General features: G+C 39.1%; 1 protein-coding gene across 5 annotated transcripts in view; it reads right to left on the bottom strand.

Annotated features, from left to right (window-relative positions):
• The window catches only part of LOC119657780 (protein tramtrack, beta isoform), a 100,748-nt gene extending 86,975 nt beyond the window's left edge, over nucleotides 1–13,773 (bottom strand). For all 5 annotated transcript variants that reach the window (XR_005250172.1, XM_038064851.1, XM_038064852.1 and 2 more), the window contains exon 1: nucleotides 13,634–13,773. The gene's annotated coding sequence lies outside the window, so the exon portion shown is untranslated. The remainder of the gene's footprint in view (nucleotides 1–13,633) is intronic.
• Between the last annotated feature and the right edge of the window lie 2,848 nt (nucleotides 13,774–16,621).

Here is a 16,621-nt window from a genome sequence, read left to right as displayed (position 1 = left end):
CGACAAGGAAAACGAAAAATCTCAAGAAATTGAAATTATAAAATTAAGTCCTGCATCTGGTGAAGTTTCTTAAAAGTGAAAATGTTCATCTCGGATTGATCGCGGAAACCATTTTTAAGGTTTTGTGTAAACACAAAACCGGCAAGTTTTGTGTAAACACAAAACTTAATTAAAATCGGTTTACTGTCTCTGTCTTTTTTTTCTTTTGAGGAGGTGGAGGTCTTCAAGACACTGGCCTGGACACGCCCGCGTGTAGGATTCTTACCCACTAAAACCACCCCCGATTTCCCCCCAAGCCCCGTGGAGCCACCGTACGGTATTACGTCACGGGGCGCAGTCAGTTCATTTTCGCTTGGTCCCTTTTCGTCTCTACGCGGCGTAGGTAACCGCCCTTTTCTATCCTCCTCTGCCTTTCGCAGCTTGCTCTGGATAGATACGACCATGGAGTTGATAGCATCCCAGTCTTCGTAACATGCTAACATTCTTCGCACCAGATTCTCTGGTACGAGCACCTCTCCTAGAGTTTCCTCTAGGTTCTTCCATTCCTCCCCAGACCTTGGGCAGTGGAAGAACACATGTTCTGGGTCCTCTGGGACTCCATCGCAGTTTGGACAATCGGGTGAGGTATCTAGTTTAAACCTGGACAGATACTGACGATATCCCCCATGCCCCGTCAGAAACTGAGTAAGATTATAATTAATCTCACCGTGTCCAACGACCCTTTCCCGACCGTTCCCACCGCTCTTCCCATCGAGCACACCCTTGGAGCTGTTCTTCTGTAGACTGAACGCAGTTTGTTAGCGTTAAATGTAACCTCCAATGCCTTTCCCCAAACTGGAGCTGCGCAGAGCAGGATCGAACACACTACCCTAGCTATACGCAACCTGGAAGCATGCCATGGTCCTCCCACGTTCGGCATCATCCTTGCCAGGGCCACACTTGCAGTGGATGCTTTATCATCAACATACTGCACGTGTTCCTTATAGCTAAGCTTCCCGTCTATCATCACTCCCAAGTATTTGATGGCAGGCTTAGAAGTGATGATATGATTCCCAATTTGAATACGGGCAAAATTTCTTTTACGGCGCTTGGTGATGAGGACCGCTTCCGTTTTTTCCTCCGCAAGTGTCAGAGCAGAACTCTCTAACCAACCCTTAACAGCACTGATCGCTTCGCATGAGTATAACTCAGCATCTTCGAGGTGCTTTGCGACAACGACTAGCGCTATATCGTCGGCGTAGCCCAACACCGTGGCTTCCTCCGGAAGGAGAAGATTAAGTACATCGTTGTACATGATGTTCTACAGCAGTGGGTCCAGTACAGAGCCCTGTGGGACACCCGTGAAGACGACGTACTCCTGGGGTCCGTTATCCGTGTCATACCCGTGCCTCCATTCTTGTAAATAGCTGTTGACAATAGCTGCAAGATAAGCGGGAATACCAATCTTCGCCAGAGATTCCCGTATTAGGTTCTAATTGGCCGAATTGAATGCATTTCTCACATCCAGGGTCTATGCAATATTTGCTAGTACTACCCTTTCCGTGGATTGCATCTTCGGCCAAGCCAGTAACAATTTTGATGGCATCAATGGCTGATCTGCCTTTAGGAAACCCATACTGCCGATCTGAGAGACCTCCCTGGTTCTCAACAACCGGGAGTAATCTATTATCGTTCAGAGGTCGCTGGAAGCTGCCTCTTGCTGAAGGAATAACCCCTGGATAATTTTTAACAAGAGTGAAGGGCACGTAATCTGCGGAGATGATAGGTCTCTGAATCGCCCCATCACGATTCTATAGGCGCTCCCCCACTGGTTTACGTCCACTTCCGAACAGCGCTCCTTCTTGCATGGACGTGTCACACGCATTGGCGATGCATTGGGCCACATGGACAGCTCTTTCCGTACAGGCACCTGCTTTATTAGGTTGGTCTAACCACACCTCTATGAAGGTCTGCTCATCTCAATTGTGCGAAAGCGTTTAATAGACTGCGGCACCTTGCATTTGTCTCTCTGCTGCCCCACTCACGGGCCCAAGCGTTGAAGTCACCAGCAATCACCCTTGGACCCTTGCGTCGAGAACAAGCATTTCCTCGGATTCGAGCAATGTCAGGCTTGGTGGAGCGTAACAGCTGTACACATATACCCCGTTTATTTTTGCCCACACTAAGCCGCTGTATGTCTGAACCCCAGTGTTTTTGACCACATGCCCATATCGCCGCTCCACCAGTCGAGCCTGTAACCCATACGCCACCGTGACGGTTTCTATAGAGTTCGCTAATGATGGCAATTTCCACCTGTATGTCTGTCTGTCCGTCACACGCATTTTTCTCGGAGATGGCTGTAGCGATTGGCACCAAATTTGGTAGAAAAGTGGGAACTGTGAACGTTCACGCATGTAGTGAATTACATCCTTTTACGTCGAAATTAAGGGGGAGGTCCTCATATAATACATGCAAAAGGGGGGTGTCAATTTTTTTCATCAAATATAGTCATATGGGGTATCAACTTAAAGATCTCGATTAGTACTTTTCGAAGCCGGTTTTAGTTTTGACATTTATTGAAAATGTGGGGAGTGCGGGGGGTTGAAAGTGATAATTTTTTTAACGAATCAATTCCCAAACCCCCCCCCCCCCCCTTCATACCGATACTCTTTCAAATAAAGTTGATAATAGTACATTACTATAATTTTTAGTAATTGACAGGAAAACCTCCCTTAAGCTCTCCCTACAATCACAACTACAGCATAGAGCATGATCCTGCCAAATTTGGTGAAAATCTCACTATTACTAACAAAATTATAATAGGTCAAAACTGTCGCTTCTCTGCAAATTCAAGACTATGAATGTCAATATCACTTGAAAGTGGAAATTTTCACATAATATATGCATATTTTACGTGCTACATGCTAACGGGACAAATGCACAAATCTCTTTATAAAAGAAATACACCAAACCTTTCCCGACTTGTTAATGAAAAATATACTTTTATAAATAACAATTGAATTTCATATTTCTTTTCCTTGTCTAATAAAATAAATCCGTTAATTCTTAGGCGACTTTTTAAAATCCATATTTTGACAAATAATTTTGCAAATATATAAAAGACGGTTAATTGCACAATATTGCATTTATCTCAATTCGGGCTAAATGCACAGTGCGGTTAAGTGCAAAAGATTTTGAAGTTACAATTGATTGCATTTAAGCGGGCTCCACTGTATACAGCATTGAACGAAGGAACATCTTAAACACAAGCGTTTTATCATTTCAATTCAAAATGGAGCACTGATTTAAGGTACTATGTAGTCGACATTACAAATTTAAAAAATTTATTTTTTCGCACATTTTTCAAACTCCTTACACCTTTGAAAATGGCCTTAAAATATTTTGGAAAAATTCCAAATTTAAAGTAAAGGTGTTAAGCGTGAAAGCATTTTCTGCATGGCCTCTATTGTGCATCACTTTTCTGAAGAAATGAAAAAGCAGTATGAGAAAAATAAATCTATTTCTTTTGGATCTAGTGTGTTCACCGTAGCTGTGATGTGTAGTTACTCTATAATGCGAGTTTCATTTCGTATCTATAATGCGAGTTTCATTTCGTATCCTTCATCGTGTTCTTTAACGCTTCCCCCATTCCAATATTCCCTTGCGTAACAATTGCAAAGACATTACTATTGTCACTTTCCATTCACAATTCAGTCTCTCAAGAATGGCACTGCCACACCAAAAGAAGAATGGCTTCTTGGTCCACGGCTTTTTGAGAACGTTTCAACCTTGCGAAGTCTCGAAAACAATTGGAACAGTTTTATTCTTATTGTAGATTTGGATGGTCCGATAGATTCAAAACCACCACTCATCACCTTTTAAAAATAGTATTATTAGATAGACTTTCCAGTAATTTCTGTTCTTAATCTTTTTCTAGATTTAAATTCACTAGAGCTCCGTTGTTTCTAAACCATTTTGTTAATGTCTTTTTCAGTCTCGGTTGCTCAAGCTCCCTTAAAATTATTTTTTGAAAGGAACCCATCGCATCATTCATACTACTGGAAAATTGCTAATCCTTTGCCTGAGTCGCGCCATATTTGTCCTTTCACTTCAAGGGTTAATTTTTCGACTCATTATGAAATATGCGTCTTTGCATATTAAGACAACCGCATTTATTGCGTTATCAATAAGCAATTCGCATCCAAAGTATATACATTTGATCTTGAAAATTCTTACAAATAGTTTTTCTCACAATGGTTACATGGGTTATTATGAATATAGCTTCCACTCAGTAATCCTTGCTTATCCAGATGTCTAGGAAACATCCTTTTCGGTTTAGCATGGAGGGTATTTTGAGGCCTAGAGACATTATAGTAGCAGCTTTGCAATATTTTGAACATTTCCCCGGTGGGTAGCTTCCCTGAATAAAATAATAACTCTCCAGCCCCCCGCGATTCCCCCTTTTGCATCATACTTACACCCCTCTTTTACATGTTTGGGGACCCTCTATTAAAATCAACGTAAAATGACGATACTCACTGTATGCGTGGGTCGGCTCACCTTGGTCGATTAGACTATTTTGCTCTGTTGAAGGGCTGATATGGATCTAGTTTCAATAAAGTTTTGCTTTATATAAAACCCAAAACCTCTTGCCCTTCCGGGCAGTTTACACGAAATCGGAAACTTATACCTATTATTATCTCCTGTAACATCCTTTATGCTTGTGTCAAATTTCGTAAATCTAAAATGAATTTAAGGCGGACTAAATTTCTAGAATATGGTAATATATCACTATTAATCTTATTTAACTAGGTAAAGGAATGGAATGTCTATAAGGGCAATATCTATGATATAAAAAGAAGACGAGGCAGACCCTGCCTAAGATGGAGCGATAGCGTAGGCCAGGACGCCAGACAGCTTTTAGGGATATCGAATTGGTAGACCTCGGCGCAAAACCGGGATGTCTGGAGTTCCTTATTAAGGCAGGCCTACACCGGATACCGGTTATTGCGCCGTTGATGATGATGAAAGGAATGTATTATATTTCGAGGCCTAGACTTTATGTAGATGCAACATTTTGATTAGTTTCCAAAACCTATCCAACGAAATTCTTTGAAACTTTCAGGACTTATTCAGAACATATTTCAATCGTCCGCAAACTAGGATAATTGCGATTCATTCGATAGTTTTTTTTTTATTTATTAGAGGCCGTTGAAATTCCGTTTATTTTTTCTCTAAGGTGATCGTAGCGCCCTCTAGCGTGGCAGCAGAATAACACCTTTTTTTGGAGGTGGGTGTATACATTAGTCTGTATTTCAATAACGAACTATGCGATCGGACTGATGATTACTATGAACGTTCAAGATGTTAATAAATCTATGGTGAAAAAACGTATTTGCATCTTTATCCAGTTCCTCACAAAAAATTTCTAAAAAAAAACGGCCTTCACACTGGATGACCCCCTAAGGATTTTCTAATCAAAAATATACAAACTAACATTAAGCAATTCATGAGCAATTTTTTAAGATACACGTATTTCTCAAGCATTCAATAGTTAGGCGCTCTAGTATTTTTCGAAATTATTGATATCGGGTGAAATATAGGGAAACGAAGGTTCAAGATATGTGCCCTAAAAAGTAAAAAAACGTCTCATTCTCAAAACCTATCCAATAAAAAAAAAAATTGGAAAAAATTCTAATGGTACACCTATATTAAATCTAGGACTCAAAATACATACCATTCCTGCTAACGGCAGATTATTATATTTTAGAAAATCGTCGGAAAACTCTCCATCCTGGTACATGATGTGTGAGTGATAATATAGGGAATAATACTGGTAAATTGGGAGGAAATCCTGCTATTATTAACAAAAATGTAGAAAATCAAAATTTCCTATTTGGTGTGCATTCACTGTATCGTATATATACTATATATGATTGCCGTGCATTGCTTGGTGGGGCATAGCTTGGACCTTTTGAATAACAGTGCGGATCCCTTTCCATTTGCTACTCCCAAATAGCAAGTGTAGAAAGTACATTAGCACAGAAAAGTTTCAACTTGATCTTGGCATTGAGATAACAACATTTTCAGATAAACAAGACTGCGAAGGTGGATCTAGCGCTGTTAATTCGTCGACAATATCCAATTCGATGCGGCTATCAGCAAAAACCAAGCTTTCAAGGTATACAAATTGATCGGTGTTATCGATGATCTACCCATTAATGCAGATAGAGTACGATTACCCGTCAGACTGAGAACCCTTGTTTTGTTGGTGTTTATCTTCATTCCAACTGTAGCAAAAGTCCATCACCCGATGAGAAAGCAAATAGATGTCATCAGCGTAGTCAAGGCATAGATAAACATGATTAGCTAACGCCTATCTTGTACCAGTTGTTCAAAGCCGTGGCTTCCTCTGCATCTGTAGAAAGGATTTTTAAGGTTTTGTGTGAAATGTGTGGCCTGCAAATCCTTTTATAATACAACTAGCAGTATCATTTTATATTAGTTTTAAGGGGAGACTCCTCATACGTCAGAAAGGGGGGTGTAAACTTTTTTTCACAAAACATGAGAAAATTACAATGGTGTATCTATATGAAATCTAGGGCTCAAAATATTAGGTTATTGCATATGAAATGGCCATTTTGGCAGTCAAGTGAAGTTAGTTGCGATTTTGGTGTATCAAACCACCACCAGTTTTCGCTATAGGTGTTGAATATTGAAGTATAAATACTCCTACATTTAATCAACGAGTCATTTCAGTTTTGACGATCGTTGGGATAACAGGGAATAGAAAGGAAAAAAAGGATGAAAAAGAGCCAAGAACGTATGCTTTTTCTGTATGAGTTCAAACTCGGTCATACAGCAGCGGAGGCGACCAAGAATATTAACAGCGCATTTGGAGCTGGCACGGTAACCGAACAAACCACACGGCGGTGGTTCGAAAAATTCCGGTCAGGCGGCGTAAACCTTCAAAGTAAGCCATGTGGTCATCCAGGACCATCGATTGACAACGACGAGCTGCGTTTAGTAGTCGAATCCGACACACGTCAGTCTGTGAAGGACATTGCAGAGAAACTGGGCGTACACTATTCGACAGTTTCCCGACACTTGCAACAACTTGGAAAGGTGAAAAAGCTCGACAAATGGGTTCCACATGCCCTTACGGAGCAAAATATGGCTCTTCGAATGGAAATTTGCAGTTTTCTACTCACCCGCAACAGAACCGATCCCTTTTTGCACAGAATAGTGACATGTGATAAAAGGTGGATATTATACGACAATTGTCGCCAATCAGCACAATGGCTAGATGCTGATGAGCTACCGAAGCATATACCGAAACCGAGCCTCCATCCGAAGAAGGTAATGATGACTGTTTGGTGGTCTACAGCTGGAGTTATCCACTATTCTTTTTTGGCACCTGGAGAAACGATAAACGCACAAAAATACTGTGCCCAACTCGAGGAAATGCAGCTAAAATTGAGTATTTAACGGCCGAGATTGGCCAACAGATATGGTGTGATACTCCTTCACGACAATGCACGGCCTCTTGTTTCCAGAACAACGGTTCAAAAGTTGAACGAATTGCAGGATAAGACTCTGCCTCATCAACCATATTCACCTTTAGCCAACCGACTACCACTTTTTTAAACATTTCATTTTTTGGCCGAAAAACAAAGAAAGAAGAGGCTGTCAAAATTGCCTTCGACGATTTTATCAACACCCGACAGTTGGACTTCTACGAAACTAGCATAAATGCTCTCGAATCTCGCTGGAAGAAGTGTTTTGAATCGATTGGCACCTATTTTGATCAAATAAATAAATTTTTGTAAGCTTTATAGTCGTTTCAAATTTTAGTACAAAAACGGCCATTTCATTTGCAACAACCTAATACATCCTATTCCGATGACTAATCAAATAAAGACAAATAATAACATATTGCCATATTTTAAAAATTTACCTGAAAACCATTACTAACAAATTTATGGAAAGTCAAAATGTTTCTATTTCACGTGAATTTATTGCACTCTAAATGTGTATGAATATTATGAAAAAAGTCCTGAATTGATTTTTTTATTCATTTGCTAGAATAACATGTGTTTATATTCTGCCTTTAAATTTGAATTTGTATTTTATGTAAATGATTTGATTATTATGATTTCAAATAATTTCAAGAACTGTTATGAAAATCCTACTCTCGCATCCATACTGGGAACCCATAGGCAATGAGAAGCAGCTGACGAGAGAGAGTGATTAGGAAGCTATTTATGCATACCCTAAAGTGGGCGGATTGGTCCTCCACGTTGGGGGTTGTGCAACAGGCTGAGAACCTATTTACAGTATAATATTGTCTTGGTATCCGAAACTGAGACTCCGATCGGGTGAGAAGTACGATGACTACGTACAGTTAAAGACAAATTATTCACTATTCGTCGACTTTAACGCAAAGCTCGAAAAAGAGCTGATGCACCGTAGAATTTCTACGAGTCATACTCTCCACGATTAACTGCATATATTATAGGAGAAGCAAGTTCAAGGGCCTTACCAAATGGGGTGAAGTTCAACCAGATTGATCACTTTTTCATTGAGAAACGAGCGGTATTGAGCATCCTTGATCGAAATATATAAGAGCTTTACAAGGTGAAGTCCTATGACTATAAACGATTACAAATTTAAGGGGGTCATCCCGTGTGAAGGCCGTTTTTTTTTGCTTTCTTTAGAAATGTTTTGTGAAGAATTGGATAAAGGTACAAATGTGAACTTTTCACGATATGTTTATTGATATCTTGAGCATGCCTGCTAATTTTTCCAGCTCGATAGAATAGTTCATTATTGAAATACGGAGCAATTTATACACCCATCTCCAAGAAAAGCTGTTTTGCTGCTGCCACGGTAGTGGGCGCTGTGATCATCTTAAAGAAAAACATGTAAACAGCATTTTAACGTGCGGACTTAACCACAGTCCGCAAACTAGGATCATTAAAAAATATTGAAAGCTACATTTTTGGTGCCGTGTTAAACTTTTTTTTGTGAATTTTGGTATTTTTTCAAGGCTTCTTTAATGAATAAAAAAAAAAAAAACTACTGAATGAATCGCAATTATCCTAGTTTGCGGACCGTAGAAATATGTTCTGAATAAATCGTGAAAATTTCAAAGAATTTGGCTAGATAAATTTTGAGCTATGGTGGCAACAGATGCAGTTTCGAGAAAAACGCATTTAAAAAGTAGAATGTGATTTTTAGCCATAAAATCTTAACTGACCATTAATCTGCTATACCTAATCCATGAACATTAAGTTTCTTGAAGAAACACATGTAAAGCCTTGGCTTCAATTCTTATGATTTTATCAAAGTCATTCGAGCGTCATTTGGACCGATAAATACGCGCTTTATTACGGCGATCGACATAAATCTGGCATGTGACATATTACGTGTTTAACACTATAAATCCCAAACGACTCCGAATCTCATAAAATCACTTAACCTATATATTCTACACTATATCTAGATACAATTGATGCAACAAAAGAAAATTCGATTGCGTGGATCCGACACACGGGATGACCAGCTTAAGCATTTTTGTGTAATTAGGCACAGCTGTCATAAAGGACAACGAAATAGATGTAACCAGCTGGTGAATAATTCTTGTCAACAAAACATTCTACTTCGTACTGCCAATTAAAAAAAATGAAAATGTATAGAGCAAAACAAAGTTCGCAATACTTAAGACTTTCTGTCTGTCTGTGTTACGCCCGCGAAACGTGGAGGAAAACTAAGCCGGGAAATACAAAATTTGGAAAGTCGGGTCCTCAGAAGAATTGTAGACACAATCGTGGTGGACAACAGATGGCGAATGAAAAACAACAGTGAGTTGTACCTAATATACAACAAACCAGAAGCAGCTGAAGGAACCAGGCAACGACAGTGATGGCACGTAGGTGTGACTGGCACCCTATGTCCACATAGGGATTTATGACGACCAAATGAATACTTTTCTTGCTACTTTTTATATCTATGATTTATTTTATAAGAGGAAATACTATAATTTCAAACATTTATGCTTAACCTACCTGACTAGCTCTCCCCCCTCGGACACCACCTTGACGTGGCGGAGGAGCCTTTAGTATTATAGTTTACTACTACACTAAAGCTGTCCAAAACAAATGACGCTGGAGACGCCCCTGGGTATGATAGACACTTCTTTCATGTTGAAGTAGCTGCCAACAAAAGCCCTAAATTACTGCGATATATTTTCAATGAAATCTTGAGAATTAGATATTTCGAAAACTATTGATTGATTTTGATGACCTCCTCAATTGTTATTCCGCTGAAAAATGTTCCAAATGCTTGAAAAAGTAATAGTCCGTTGGCGAAAGGTCCGGTGAATGTAGTGGATGAGGCAGAGTCTGCATTGTCGTGAAGGAGTATCACATCAACTCTGTTGACTAATCTCGGCCGTTGAATACTCAATTTTTTGTGCATTTCATCGAGTTTGGCACAGTATTTTTGTGTATTTATCGTTTATTCAGGTGCCAAGAAAGAATAGTGGATAACTCAAGCTGTAGACCACCAAACAGTCTCCATTACCTTCTTCGGATGGAGGTTTGGTTTCGGCATATGCTTCGGTGGCTCATCAACATCTAGCCATTGTGCTGATCGGCGACGATTGTCGTATAATATCCACTTTTCATGACATATCGCTATTCTGTGCAAAAAGGGATCGCTTCTGTTGCGGGGGAGTAAATTTCCATTCGAAGCGCCATGTTTTGCTCCGTAAGGGCTTGCGAAACCCATTTGTCGAGCTTCAGTAATGAACTTGGTAACGACAGCCGGTGGGGCTTCCTTGCTCCAGAGGCACCCAGCCGTGGCAAGTCTTTCCTACGGGAGGGAGTGATATATAGTAGATATGCTAGGCACACTCAAAAGTTAATTCCACGTGCCGGGTTACCTTTTGCGGATATTGAGGATATCTATCTGCTATTCCTATCTATGAGACGGAGTCGGAGGGATATATGTGCGCCATTCAAGACGGCGTGGTAGATCCGGGCTTATGAACAGCCAATAAAGAGCGAGTGGAGCATGACCGATGCAGAATGTCTGGTTTGGCGTTAGAAATGTTGGATCCCTATGAAACAGGCACAACCGCTGTGAGCGACAGTGATCTGCCAGAACAGAACGATTTAAATAGCTCGGCTCAATGCCATCAGCTATTATGAAATTGCTTCCCACATTAACGCAACCTAGATGAAATGGCGTTGCACAACTGGTGTCCTTGGTCATCGACATATCAACGAACATCTCAAATCTAAAATTTACAGCAATGTCGTCCATCCTGTCGCTCTTTACGGTTCTGAGTGTTAGCCAACTATAAAAGGCAATGAACGGCGTCTTGCGATAATGGAGACGAAGATGTTGTGTTGGACTAGTGGCGTGACACGTTCTGATTACATACGAAATGAGGATATCCACGATCGATATGAGGTTGCATCGATCATGGAAAATTGCGAGAGAGGCCAAGATCAGAATATCGAAGTCGATGGTAAGCGACCAAAAGACCGAAACAACGGTGGCTTGATACACTGGATGGGGATTTAAAAGGCTTGCGATTGCATTCAGATCCGGCAAAACTGGTCACGACGAGCCGACCCCACTTGTGAACCGGGCAAACACTGAAGAGAAAGAAGAACGTCTTCTAGTACGAGGAAAATTATTCTTTGCAAGAATTCAGATCTGTGATGTGCAGATCCGGAACGGCTGCTGATGGATCGTACTCTAGTAATTATGGAAGAACTCTGATGCGTTATCTGCTGGATGGATAGCGCGCATTAATCGATGCGACACTTAGCTGACTGTAACAGATACATTGAACGTTTAAAATGGATTCTCTTCATGAGATTCGAAGGTAGACAATAAACCCCTAATAAGAAAAGGGTAGGAACATTCTTTAAATTTTTAAATTTTTGTCTAGTTTTCTTTACAAGGAATCTGATTTTTTTTTTGTTTATAAAAATTGGCTGAGTAGATTTCGAGAAAAACGTAGTATGGGTTTAAAGAATGTCATTTCGAGGAAAATATGCTTAGTTTTTTTTCTTTTTATTAAAAAAATAAAAATAAAACATTAATAATTTTTCTTTATTCTAATCGGTTATTCCTGTAAATATTGAGGATTCTCACTGTCTATCAACAAATGGAAATAGTCAGCCAAAGCTTTTTTTTCAGAATTCGACCCCCTTTTTTGCTCGCTGCTCCTCATGTTTGCTTGCATGATACGCTCCTCATCGATTTTCTCCAACAAAGCCGTTACAATTGGACCAGTTTTTGGTTCCAATTAAGTCCTTTCTTATCAAATACGTTCTTAATCTTCTATTGAAAGCGCAAGCTGCAATCCAGGATGCTATTTCTGCATCTTTGCCCTGCAGCGACTATTTAGACTGGCTTTAAAAAGAGCACAGATTTGAGACATATTTGAACAGAAACCGGTTTCTATTTATGCGAAGGTACCCTTACAGAAATAGTTAACTTCTTTTCGTTTGAAATTTCTTATTAAAATGAGAGATGAAATTTGTAAAAAAAAATAGATTTTCTGAAAGTTGTTCAACAGAAAGTCCCCTTAAGATGCAGTAAATTCTCGCGAAATTAACTTGAATCGACATAATTTTAATAGTAAACCAGTACTATGCGTGATGCTATCCTTTTTGCTACTGACACTCCTAGGATGAACTGAAGGGGGGTTTTCCGATCAATTTCAATAAGTTGGTAATACATTATTATTAAGTTTATTTGAGCAGATATCGGAATGAGGTGTATTTTGGTCTCTAAATTTCATATAAGCACATCACCCTAAATTTTTTTCAGTTTTTTGGGTCAAATAATTTCCGAAAATGAGTTTAGTTTTACTGTAAATTTGCATACTTCGACCGTTTACTCGTCTCTTTTGCATACTACGTCGAAACTAATATTTGTTTATGAAAGCACTAATTGAGACCTTTCATTTGATACCCCACACGGAGTATCGGCGAAAAAGATTTTTGCATCCCCCTTGGTGCTCCCTTCAAACTACACGTGAATTTATGTCACTCACTGTGTACATATGTGGGATATCACAGTTTCCATATGTCCCCCAAATTTCATTTGAACCAGTGTAGCCGGTTTGGATGAAAGTGTGTGTGAGGAACAGTAAACCGATTTTAATAAGGTTTCGTTTTACACAAAGCCTTAAAAATGTGTATTATAACATCCCAGTAATTGTAGGAATAATAGAAACGTGAAGACTCACTTACGTTAGTGCCCACGAATTCTTCTTCAAAAAATTTTGATATTTTTCACGTGTACGTTAAAAAAACAAATTTGATAAAGTCCAAGGTATTCGACCCATTCAAATCCTGCCATCCACTACGTTCGTGAGGTCCGACAGACTCAATAAGTTCACAATTTCGTGACAGAAGTCCTACCATTTCTCAACAGATTTTAAACCGTAAACGACGAATCGACTTAATTAAAGTTTTGTTTCCTGTTTTGTGTTATTCTACTCCCACATGACGTGGCCAAAACCCTTCATAAGTTCTCGCGTGAACTGTTTGGATACAGAATTGTTTACAGTTAGCCCTAATTCTTAACAAAACGTGCCTTTTATAAAAATAAACATCTCAAAAGTTACCTTTTCTCGGAATGTCGCGAAGTATCCTTTTGTTTGTCAACAAATTCCCAGCTTGCAACGTACCAGTTCGATTCGTCAATTTTCCCACTAACGCAACAAGAAAACAAACACGTCACTCACGTGTACACAAAGGACAACGTATTGCAATATTCCCTTGCGTAACAATTGCAAAGACATTACTATTGTCACTTTCCATTCACAATTCAGTCTCTCAAGAATGGCACTGCCACACCAAAAGAAGAATGGCTTCTTGGTCCACGGCTTTTTGAGAACGTTTCAACCTTGCGAAGTCTCGAAAACAATTGGAACAGTTTTATTCTTATTGTAGATTTGGATGGTCCGATAGATTCAAAACCACCACTCATCACCTTTTAAAAATAGTATTATTAGATAGACTTTCCAGTAATTTCTGTTCTTAATCTTTTTCTAGATTTAAATTCACTAGAGCTCCGTTGTTTCTAAACCATTTTGTTAATGTCTTTTTCAGTCTCGGTTGCTCAAGCTCCCTTAAAATTATTTTTTGAAAGGAACCCATCGCATCATTCATACTACTGGAAAATTGCTAATCCTTTGCCTGAGTCGCGCCATATTTGTCCTTTCACTTCAAGGGTTAATTTTTCGACTCATTATGAAATATGCGTCTTTGCATATTAAGACAACCGCATTTATTGCGTTATCAATAAGCAATTCGCATCCAAAGTATATACATTTGATCTTGAAAATTCTTACAAATAGTTTTTCTCACAATGGTTACATGGGTTATTATGAATATAGCTTCCACTCAGTAATCCTTGCTTATCCAGATGTCTAGGAAACATCCTTTTCGGTTTAGCATGGAGGGTATTTTGAGGCCTAGAGACATTATAGTAGCAGCTTTGCAATATTTTGAACATTTCCCCGGTGGGTAGCTTCCCTGAATAAAATAATAACTCTCCAGCCCCCCGCGATTCCCCCTTTTGCATCATACTTACACCCCTCTTTTACATGTTTGGGGACCCTCTATTAAAATCAACGTAAAATGACGATACTCACTGTATGCGTGGGTCGGCTCACCTTGGTCGATTAGACTATTTTGCTCTGTTGAAGGGCTGATATGGATCTAGTTTCAATAAAGTTTTGCTTTATATAAAACCCAAAACCTCTTGCCCTTCCGGGCAGTTTACACGAAATCGGAAACTTATACCTATTATTATCTCCTGTAACATCCTTTATGCTTGTGTCAAATTTCGTAAATCTAAAATGAATTTAAGGCGGACTAAATTTCTAGAATATGGTAATATATCACTATTAATCTTATTTAACTAGGTAAAGGAATGGAATGTCTATAAGGGCAATATCTATGATATAAAAAGAAGACGAGGCAGACCCTGCCTAAGATGGAGCGATAGCGTAGGCCAGGACGCCAGACAGCTTTTAGGGATATCGAATTGGTAGACCTCGGCGCAAAACCGGGATGTCTGGAGTTCCTTATTAAGGCAGGCCTACACCGGATACCGGTTATTGCGCCGTTGATGATGATGAAAGGAATGTATTATATTTCGAGGCCTAGACTTTATGTAGATGCAACATTTTGATTAGTTTCCAAAACCTATCCAACGAAATTCTTTGAAACTTTCAGGACTTATTCAGAACATATTTCAATCGTCCGCAAACTAGGATAATTGCGATTCATTCGATAGTTTTTTTTTTATTTATTAGAGGCCGTTGAAATTCCGTTTATTTTTTCTCTAAGGTGATCGTAGCGCCCTCTAGCGTGGCAGCAGAATAACACCTTTTTTTGGAGGTGGGTGTATACATTAGTCTGTATTTCAATAACGAACTATGCGATCGGACTGATGATTACTATGAACGTTCAAGATGTTAATAAATCTATGGTGAAAAAACGTATTTGCATCTTTATCCAGTTCCTCACAAAAAATTTCTAAAAAAAAACGGCCTTCACACTGGATGACCCCCTAAGGATTTTCTAATCAAAAATATACAAACTAACATTAAGCAATTCATGAGCAATTTTTTAAGATACACGTATTTCTCAAGCATTCAATAGTTAGGCGCTCTAGTATTTTTCGAAATTATTGATATCGGGTGAAATATAGGGAAACGAAGGTTCAAGATATGTGCCCTAAAAAGTAAAAAAACGTCTCATTCTCAAAACCTATCCAATAAAAAAAAAAATTGGAAAAAATTCTAATGGTACACCTATATTAAATCTAGGACTCAAAATACATACCATTCCTGCTAACGGCAGATTATTATATTTTAGAAAATCGTCGGAAAACTCTCCATCCTGGTACATGATGTGTGAGTGATAATATAGGGAATAATACTGGTAAATTGGGAGGAAATCCTGCTATTATTAACAAAAATGTAGAAAATCAAAATTTCCTATTTGGTGTGCATTCACTGTATCGTATATATACTATATATGATTGCCGTGCATTGCTTGGTGGGGCATAGCTTGGACCTTTTGAATAACAGTGCGGATCCCTTTCCATTTGCTACTCCCAAATAGCAAGTGTAGAAAGTACATTAGCACAGAAAAGTTTCAACTTGATCTTGGCATTGAGATAACAACATTTTCAGATAAACAAGACTGCGAAGGTGGATCTAGCGCTGTTAATTCGTCGACAATATCCAATTCGATGCGGCTATCAGCAAAAACCAAGCTTTCAAGGTATACAAATTGATCGGTGTTATCGATGATCTACCCATTAATGCAGATAGAGTACGATTACCCGTCAGACTGAGAACCCTTGTTTTGTTGGTGTTTATCTTCATTCCAACTGTAGCAAAAGTCCATCACCCGATGAGAAAGCAAATAGATGTCATCAGCGTAGTCAAGGCATAGATAAACATGATTAGCTAACGCCTATCTTGTACCAGTTGTTCAAAGCCGTGGCTTCCTCTGCATCTGTAGAAAGGATTTTTAAGGTTTTGTGTGAAATGTGTGGCCTGCAAATCCTTTTATAATACAACTAGCAGTATCAT

This window comes from Hermetia illucens, chromosome 5, assembly GCF_905115235.1.
Source record: "Hermetia illucens chromosome 5, iHerIll2.2.curated.20191125, whole genome shotgun sequence".
Lineage (NCBI taxonomy): Eukaryota > Metazoa > Arthropoda > Insecta > Diptera > Stratiomyidae > Hermetia > Hermetia illucens.
Note: the sequence above shows the minus strand (reverse complement) of the source record. Positions and strands in the feature narration are given on the sequence as shown.